Source organism: Mugil cephalus, chromosome 19, assembly GCF_022458985.1.
Source record: "Mugil cephalus isolate CIBA_MC_2020 chromosome 19, CIBA_Mcephalus_1.1, whole genome shotgun sequence".
Lineage (NCBI taxonomy): Eukaryota > Metazoa > Chordata > Actinopteri > Mugiliformes > Mugilidae > Mugil > Mugil cephalus.
Genome location: NC_061788.1, coordinates 11,419,998 through 11,430,003, shown reverse-complemented (window position 1 = coordinate 11,430,003; position 10,006 = coordinate 11,419,998). Strand labels below are relative to the sequence as shown.

General features: G+C 46.2%; 1 protein-coding gene across 13 annotated transcripts in view; it reads right to left on the bottom strand.

Annotated features, from left to right (window-relative positions):
* dnm1a (dynamin 1a) overlaps positions 1-10,006 on the bottom strand; it is a 48,280-nt gene that overhangs the window by 9,141 nt on the left and 29,133 nt on the right. The window lies entirely within an intron of this gene.

The following is a 10,006-nucleotide window of genomic DNA, read 5'->3' as shown; positions in this document are numbered from 1 at the left end:
AAGAGTTTTCCTTGCTCCGCTCCAAAGAGGCGCACGGACATGTGCAGTGAGGTATGGAAATGCAACGGCTAAACTGCTGCGCGGCTGTCAGGAGGCTGCTTCTAAACTTTTTTGTCACCTTCAAGGGTCTTTGCAGTTCCAAGAACGTCACATAACTCAAATTCAGCGTCGTAATGAGGCCTGGTTTCTCGACCATGTCCTTCATAGGGAAAAGGAGCCACAGCAGCGCACAAGTCTCAACCTCCTCATTGACACCCATGTAGACCTAACAACAAGTCGACTTCAAAGAAACTTGGATTGATGTCTAAACCTCAATGTTTTTGGACGGAGAAACTTTTGTTGCCTTTCGTCTTCAACGGACTTTTGAAGAGGTTGTGTTGCTTGGGAAAGCTGAGCGTGTTTGATTGTGGTAGGAGAAGGAGAAGGAGTCTATAAAGACCAGAGAACTGGGTCTTCTGATCCTTTTTTGTAGTTGAAAGTCCTCCGTTAAGCCAAAGTCAGCATCGTAATGAGGCCTGTTTCCTCGACCATGTCCTTCATGGACTATGGATGAAAGTATACTTCTAAGGAAGTGAAGTCTACACCTATGTAGACCTAACAGCAAGTTGACTTCACGGCAGAAACTCGGACTGATGTCAGCACCTCCTCTTTTGAGCAGGTCGTGTTGCTTGGGAAGACTGAGAGTGAAATGACGGTTGAGTGATGGACACTTCAAAGTCCACAGAGCTGGGTCTTCTGATCCTTCTCGTAGTCGGAGCTCCTCTGTTTAGCTAACCCTCTCGTAATCAGATCCAACGCTTCCTCCTTGAGATGAGCAAACACGGTCTAATTTTTCATGGCGGGACCAAGACGCTGTTCTCATCAAGGCTTTCCACAGGTCATCTGGTCTAGTTTGGACACAGGAGTCTCCTGATTACCACAGTGTCGTGCAGGTCGAGCAGCCACCGTGTAGGCCTTCAGCTTCAGACTACCAAACTATTAGAAACTACTTCCATACGTCATCCATGGACGATGTGCAGAGTCTTCTGGGCTCTGATGACTTTCAAGGAACACAAGTCAACTTGTGTCTCCGCTGGTAATTTTGATGGAAAGATACAGCCTGTGGTCAACAACTCCAAAAATCTCCACTGCACTGTTGATGTGATACAACCTTTCACTGCATCATTATTCATCTGGCACACAGCCACACTGGTGAGCATACTGCGCCGTCGCAGTCACAGGCGCTCGTTCTTGTGCAACGTTTTCTGTACCTCGCACACGTGCGGCTGCCCGGGCAGTGCACTCGGTAGTCGGCGTCCGCGGCGCAGCGCGTGAACAGAGAACTTTTCATGGCTTTGTTTTGCTAGTGAGTAATAGCAGGCTCGTTATGAAAAGCCAAAGGAAGTTCACCTCTGGATTCATCAAGGAACCTCACCACTCTGCACGTCGTCCAAAAAAAAAAAAAGAAAAACTCAAAGACTAATTTCGAAATGAGGATGGAATTTGGCCTCGCTCGCACACACACACAAACACACACACAGATGGAAGCGCTAAACAGCAGAGCACGCACACACAGTGACCTTACACAAACCGTATCCAATTAACACTCTGAAACTAATCTGAGTAGTTTGGTTGGCAAAACCAAGAAGATGCTCGTTTACAGCATCCACGTTGTTTTAAGAGGTTGCATTTTTCTGTGTGTGTGTGTGTGCGTGTGTGTGTGGTAGAGTGTATGTTGATGGGAGTCTGATAGAAAAGTCCTGGTGACTTGGGCCATGCATCAAAGAGCTGCGGAGAAGCCGCACGGCATCTGGGAGCAATAACGCTGCTTCTAACCCTTCATTACCACAAAGACTGGGCCCTGGGTGGCCCCCCCCCACCCACCTTTCCACACCCTCCCCCACCCCCTCCCCCCCCCCCCCCCCCCCCCCCCCTCCATTCTTTTGCCATTCCCCTATTGAGATCTGTCTTTTTTTTTTCTTTTTTTTTTAAATTAAACACAGAGAGGGTCTCTGTAATTCTTGCACCAGTGGGACATGAATTGGGAGGTGTATGGGATGAGGTTCATTGCGTTGGATGCACTTGTTTAGTCCAATTAAATTAATTAATAGAGCTTTGGACATTCGGTTTAGCTGCATTTTAGTAGGTATGTTTAGTGGATATAATCAACTAGTAGAAAATATTACGTGGAATAAAAAAAAAAAAAAAAAAAAACCCAAACGCTATGTAAGCTCATGTTTGGTCTGTGAGTAACGTGTCTTTGAGAAACAGCAGAGACAGCATCTGAGGAAACTTAATGCTGTTTGGACTTCATTTAAAGTGCAGTCACATGCTGCCAACATTTAAATCAAGAACAGAAGACAATTTAGCTGTGAGAATTACAATTGGGAACAGCTAGATTGGAGCTATTCTGGGACGACGCGTAGAATAAAAAAAAAAAAAGAAACCAACAAAAAACACGCAGCTGTTGGTGAATCATCATCGCGCTCGTGACGAATCACCTGGGGCGCGGCGCCAGTGTCACTCTCCAGTGGATCGTATAATGCAAAGTGCTACTTGATAAGAGCGCAGATAAGGAGGATTTTCCAGCTGGACCGCCAGCAAAAGACAAATGTTTCGGGAAAACTAATCTGAAGTGTCCACGCTCGCATGAATTGTCACATTTTTCTTCTCGTGGCAACGAGTTTTTCTCCTGGAAACGGGTAAAAATAAGAGATAACGTGGTGTCCGCCGCCGCTGAACACAGGCTGACAGGTCAGTGATACCTTCCTGTTTGGCAGCTAATTGCTCTGCATTTACCTCTGCAGAAGGTCAGTCTAACAACCTTGGGGCCTAGCCGGGACGTGTGATCAATCACCAGTGACCACCAAAGAGTAAAGGAAGGAGGAGGAGGAGGAGGGGGGGAGACCCCGGCCCCGACTAACCATATAAACACATGTGAAAATCCACACACGTCTAGCCACCCTGGTCTGATAGAAGGTGTGTTTAGTGTCTTTTAGTGAGCCACAAAGCGCCCATAAATGAAACCCGAGGAATGTTTAAGTTTCAGAAAGACATGATGGCGATTTATGCATTTATTCTCCAAATCGGGTCGGAATCACAAGTGGATTTTTTTTCCGCGGACAGTGTCCAACTTTTCACACGTGAAACAAATACCATCCAGGGTGATGGAAGGCACTCGAAAATAGAGCGGAATCTGCCTGAAAGCCGAAAGCATTCGCATCTGAGGTAAACACGTGAAGTCAGAATAACTCGAGGTTAAACGTTCACATGTGTGAAATGTAAACATGCGTCGGAGACTTTGAAGTCGCACGTGGTTTTCACTTTGCGGAAAAAGGCACCTCGCATGAATATCGGAGCCCTTAAATGTATCGTTGCTTCACAGATCTAAAAGAACTGCTGGCACACGTTTTGTGTTTTTAATAGAAAAAAGAAAATACAGTCAGGAGCAGTAAATTCAGTCTTTAAAACTCTGATATTCATGAGCTCATGTGTGGCTTATGTCAAGGTTAAGGATCCGGTAGTAACCCATTGCATGAATTAATCAAAAAGCACTGACAAAGGTATGAGAATAAATCATATAAAAGCTGTAACAACATGAACACCAAGAACCATTTTCTTATTAAACACTTGCAGGCAGTTGCAAATGTCTGTCAATCCTCCTTCAACAGAGAGTCTGCATAGTTTCATGTGTACACAATAAAATTACGACACTACCAGTCGTGTTTCCATCGCTTCAGACGACATCACACTGACTTGCATTCATTTCCTGGAGACGCAGCCAAACCCCGACTGTAACCACTACTTGCCAAACCCAAATCTTAACCTTACCCTAACCTTAAACGCTGTCTTCATGCTAAAATTAATGTATTTATTACTGATTTATGTTCTGGCCACTTGTTTTTTTGTTCCCGAAAGGGAGGCAACAGTGCAAACAGATTGATTTCCCCACAACACGGTTAATAAGGACACGCACATACAAGCCTGTGGTTTCTTTTTATCTGTCCGCCTGTTTGGGCTCAATCCTTGGATTTGTTTCTGGATATGTGAGGAAACAATTACAGGGGAATTATAAATTACAGAAAAAAAAGTATCCTGTGTGTCTCATCAGTCGGGCAGGATAAACTCTGAACTATCCACAAACCAGCTAGTGTGCCTCCTTTTTTTTTTTCTAACGTGCAGTGGTCATACTCGTCGTGTTTCTCTGACCCTTTTTTTTTTTTTTTTACCCATGATGTTTTCTTTTAAAATGAGACTCTATAATCTGTGTATTACTGGTTTTGGTGCCATTCTTGCCATGTTTTCCATCAAACCACCCATTAAACCTTCACTTTTGCAAGACTGGTGGCATCACTAAAATAGCCAAGTTGGCTTATCTTTGATGCCTGTAAAGTAGGCGTAAAGGAGCAGGACGTGCATATGTTAGACTGTAAAAAAAATAAAAAATAAATAAAACTCTATAAAAAACTTCACACTATTTTATAAGCAGCGAATAATAGAAAATAATAAAATTAACCGTCTCTTTTGCAGGGGTGTTTTGGCGCCTCTTAAAGCAACTTTTTTTGGGAAAATAAATTCATTTTATGGAGGAAAAGTGGGGCCAAAAATAGACCAGTGAGTTGCTGCTTTCTTACATTTCTGTACCAATTAAAAACATTTTAACAAATTATTTCGTGAGCATATGTGGAGTTTGGCCTGAGCTTAGCTTCCTGTTTCAGTGTCACGTGACGGAACGATAACAAATACAAGCCATTATGCGGCTCGTGTTATCCAGCAGGAGATACATTATCTCTTGTTTGAAAACCAGCTGGAAGATTTCGCAGAAACACAGCTGACTGATGACACGTTTCGGGGCCGTCTTAATTTGGTCTGAATACGCACGCTCTCAAATAAATCTTTACAATCTTATCTCCCTCGCGCTGATGCAAGCGCTACATAAACTGGGTCGTGCGATTGATGGCGATACGCGAGGAGAAAGAAGGAAAGAAAGAAAGAAAGCACGGGGACAGAAACTTGAGGTTTTTCGTGACAGGATTAAACCGCGTCGCATTACATGCAGGCAGAGCTGCAGATTACACTCGATGTGTGCGCAAATACTTATTTAGTATTTCTGGCTCGGCCGGCTATGGAGTTTGAAAAGGAAGCTGCCTGGTCATGCAAACAGTGGAAACAATGTTGGTGCGGCCGCAGCATTTTCCCCACCCACCCATTAAAATTCACTCTTTCCAATCCCCAAACCCCAAATCTCAACAGCAACAATAATCCAGTTTATCTCCCATGAGGACCGATTTCTGCCATTCTCCTTCTTCTGGCTTCTTTCTCGGTGCCATTTTCTAATTTTCCCTAAAGCCCCCCCCCCCTCACTGGACAACCATTCCCCCCCGCGCGCCCCACCTCTTCCCCATTTTTAAGTCGCTTCCTTCTTTCATTTCCATTTTTCTCTCACTTTCCCTCCTCAGCCCTCCATCCCCACCAGGACTGCTGACTCGTCTCTCCCGGGATTGCGCCTGCTTTGATTTGGAGCTCAGGTCGGAGCTCAGAAACCATAGCTAAAACAAACACAGGGCCTTGGCCACCACCGCTCACACACACACACACACACACAGACGCACACACACATGTAGATACACCTGGACGTACAGCGCGTACTGACTACTCCTGGAGTCAGAGCGAAACCTAAAAGAAGGCGAAGGAGGCGACTTACAGTATGTTTAACACGCGGACTTTTCCCTCCTCATTCACACGCAATGTCTTTTTGCTCTGGTTCTGATTTACCAGTAGTATGTCACCCTTCCAACCAGTACCCACCCACCACCTCCACCCCCCCGCCACAAGTGTGTGTGTTGGGAAGGCTGCTAGAGCTGCATAAAGGGCTCTTTATTCGAGTCGGACAGGGAGAGGAAATCAGCTTTAGAAGTAAAAACAGAGGGAGCAAGAGCGAGATGGAGACCACAGGGCTGCACATCTGGAGTTGTTACAAGGCTTCCTCCCGCTTGCCAAGAAAACGCCGACATTCCTGCCCTTGCTACAAAGACCATGGAGCCTCTGCTCTCATCCAGTCCCACTCCTACACACACACATATACACACACACACACACACACACACACACACACACACACACACACATCCATCACTCAAACGTCCAAAAACCACATACATGCTCACATGTACTAAAAGCAGGGGACGCACGCAAAGGCTGGATCGGGGAGAGGGAACATGCAGATGCCGTAGGAAGCGCACATACATGCTTCCACGTGACGGTCGGGCGTCCTCCCATCTGCCCACATACGCTTCCACTAAAAAGCTCCCCTCCCTCCGCGGCCAATCCTTCACTCGCTTTCCAAACTTTGCAGTGCGCACGCCGAGTGAATGCATCTCACTTCCTGCTCACCTCTGACCTTATACTTTCTCCCCGTAAGCTGGAGCAGGGAGAAAAAGGGGAAGGAAAGGGGTGGAAAGGGGTGGGGGGGGTCCAGACGTAGGGAGGGGAGAGAGAAAGAAGAGAGGAGAAAGGAAAAATGGGGGGCAGGCGAGCTCCTCCTCTTTCTCCTCTCTCCATATCTCCTCTCCCTCTCACTCCTTTTCTCTTTCTGTCTCCCGAAAGAGGAACTTGGTGGCCAGTTGCGTGTGCCACGTCGAAACCTCCAGTCGGTCCACCTTGGTCGCTACCGGAGCGCCGTCCTTCCCTCTCTTTTTCCTCTCCCTTTCTTTCCTAGTTTTTTTTTTTTTTTTTTTTTTTTTTTTAAACTGAGTGTGAAGTAACACCACCAGCCAGGTCTTGCTTCAGCGTCGTCACGGCCGTGTTGAACAAAAACGGCCTGGAGGTGAAATGGGGCTAACCGGTCGAGATGGGAGGAAAACCAATATCGCAGAAGAAGAAGAAGAAGAAGAAGAAGAGGAAGATGCAAAGAGGAGAAATGAGATCGGCAAGTCGCAGGTATTCCCTCTTTGAGGGGAAGAAAACAGAAAAACGACAAAAAACAAAAAAACGTCTTTCTGTTTTGCATGTGTTCAGAAGCGGAAATGATTCTGGGGTTTTGGTGGGAGGCGTTGGATTAGAGTGATCTCCGCTGACCACAAATATTCTCTGATGCAGTGTAAGTGATTACGAGCGCTTAGCTAAAGTCCCTCTACATTTTAAAGTTCTCTCGTGACTTTTATTTGTTTATCCTTGACGTGAGGCTTAGCTGAGGTCAGACGAGGGGCGACTATTTGTGTGAATTGATATATTTTGCGTCTGTTTATGTATCTTCTTTAAACTGAAATGAAAAAGACCTCAGGTTGCGAAACTTGGGAAAAGTAATTGAAAGTTTCATCGACTAAACAAAGGGCTCATCAGATGTTTTCTCGAAGACATTTTGAACGTCTAAACGGCAATTTCTGCGTCTTGTGTTTCCCCCCGTTGTGCCCGGCGAGGAATGTTTCTCCTCACAGCGGGAAACAGGAGGGATGGAGCCGCTGAATCTGCCACTCGGTGGCCATCACCTCCGTCTAACCTCTCCTCCTCCTCCACCTCCTCCCCCTCCTCCTCCTCCTCTACCTCCCTGCCAGCCCCCCCTCCCCCACCCCCCTCATCCGTCCCCTCACATGTTGTGTCTACCCCAGCTCACTCAATCAGCCTGATCAGCACTTTGCGGCAGTCAGACTTGCGGGAGCAGGAGGAGCCCCGGCTCAGGGGGTCGGACACCCGCGGAATCGCAGCGAGTGAGTATCAGCCGCTAGGAACCCGGGGGGGCGCCTGCGCTGTGAACGCAGCGAGCTCGTCGCAGCTTTCTCCGCGGCATCCTTCGGTCACCCAGCCCGCCTGCCCAGTGTTCAGACTACCTGTTCAGGAAGTAGTGGTTGTACAGTAGTCTGCACATTGGTTAGGCTGGCCGGGGAAACACGGGACAAATCAAAGTGTCCAAAAGAAGGACGCGAAGCGGGGAGCTCATCAGGCTGTGGGAACATGCAGCACCACCCCTTGTCCATCTGGACCAGGCTGGGCACAAGCCTAAATAAAGCTCCACCACAGACCTTAAACCTCACCCAGGAAGGATTTATGAATGACAGAAGTCTTAAAAAATATATATTTAGGGGCGAATGTTATAGCTTGTTTTCCTATGCAGCTGGTTATAATTGTTTGTAATTAAAGCAAAGATTAAACTTAAGGAAGTTTCTCTGATCAGCTTGTGAAAATTACACCTGAAATAAAGATGCTTTGGATTTACATATGAGATTGTCTCTGTTTTTTTTTTCCCTTGTTCACAAATGCTTTTGCATAAATAAATAACGGTATGTGGCATTTTCAGCACATTGTTTATTTTTCTACTAACTGGAACCAGAAAAAGTTCAACCACACACACACAAAAAAGAGAACACTCAACCAAAAAAACGATAACCAAAGCGCACAGTAAACCCCCAGCATCACACTGCTCTCTTGACGAAACTGTACAATTATGCCTGCGCTTTTCCTGCATCAGCTTGTGGCCGCTTCACCTCAAATGACCATGTAATGCGCGGGGAGGCAGGAAGCCACCACGCAAAAAAAAAAAAAAAATGTCCAAAAGAGCAGCCACTCTGTCATTGTCTGCTCACCGTGTTTTTACGAGTCTTTGTATAGCGCTCCCTAAAAAAAGACGCTCTGCGGCTTCAGTGTTTGTGTGTGACGTCGTGTGAAACGTTACGAGTTTAGCCGGACCCCCTGCCTCGCAGCCCGTCGCGTTTTCTTTCCTTCTCCTTTCCCCGTTTGCCTCCCTGCCCATCTGTCTTTGGCGAAGCGAAAGCCACATTCTGAAGGCAGAAACGTTCACACGGCGTTCCCTTCACAGAGCATCATCTGCAGGAATGAAAACCACAGACAAACCTGCTTCCATTTAGAGTCCTGTCACTATGCACATGAGTTTATACATATATATATATGTATATGTATATACATATATATATATATGAACGTGCACACACCCTCACGTATCGACGTATGCAGCCTTGCACACACACACACCCTATAACAGACATGTTACTGGGGAGTGTGTTGAAAGCAGCAGTCTGCTCTTTCCCCCCCAGGATGTTTACAGCTGGGATCACCAGGCGAGTCTGGTTTTCTGGCAGCTTTACAGCTAAAGCAGGGAAACCCGGGCAGACACACACACACACACACTCGCACCATGCAACTGGTGGACACACACACACACACACACAGAAAGAGCACCCAAAGAAAATACATCCTACAACACTAAAGGACGAAGTGATGTCTGGCATTTGTTTGGAATTTCATTACGAGAGCACGAAAATCGAATGTTCTCAGAGTCTATAAAGTACTTTTTTTTTTTATGGGCATTTTTTGCTTCTTTTCAACTATTTTTACAATCCATCCATGTTTCTCTGCCTCTCTCCGGTCCTGCTTTGGGATAGCATGCAGCTACGGAGCTACGCCTCATTCAAAGAACTGGCATGTCCTGTGGTAATACAGACCAGAAGGTTCCTAAGAGCGCACTAACCAAAACATCATGGCACCACTAGTTGGGTTGAAAGTTATTATTAGCGTCTGGGGGTGTTGTGTGTCCGTGTCTGTGTGTGCCTGTGTGTTGCCAGACTACGGCAAGGGTTTTCCCCTATGACAAGAGGCAGCCACAAAAGAGGCAGCCAATGAAGCAGGCGTGCACTGATTTTTCTTTTTTCTTTTTTTTGTACGCGCATGGAAACACGTCTGCAGCGTGCAGCTGCTAAAGCTGCAGAAAAAGATGCACAAAAATTTGCTTTTTCTGTCAACGAAAAAAATAAATACATTTTTTAAAAAAATCATCAACTGTGTGTATTTTGGCAAACGTCCACCCAGGTGCACTGCAAAGCCCTGAGGCGTACCCTAAACATTTAATAGGTGTGTGTGAGTGAGGTGGGGGGGTCCTATGTACAATGCTTGAATGGAAAACATAATGGAAAGTTTCTTATTTTATGTCTTTTTACTTTTTTTTTTAAACTATACACAGTGCCGCCGTGCCCTTCAGCCTCGGCGCTGAGCTGTAACATCGCCGCAGAGTGTTGGT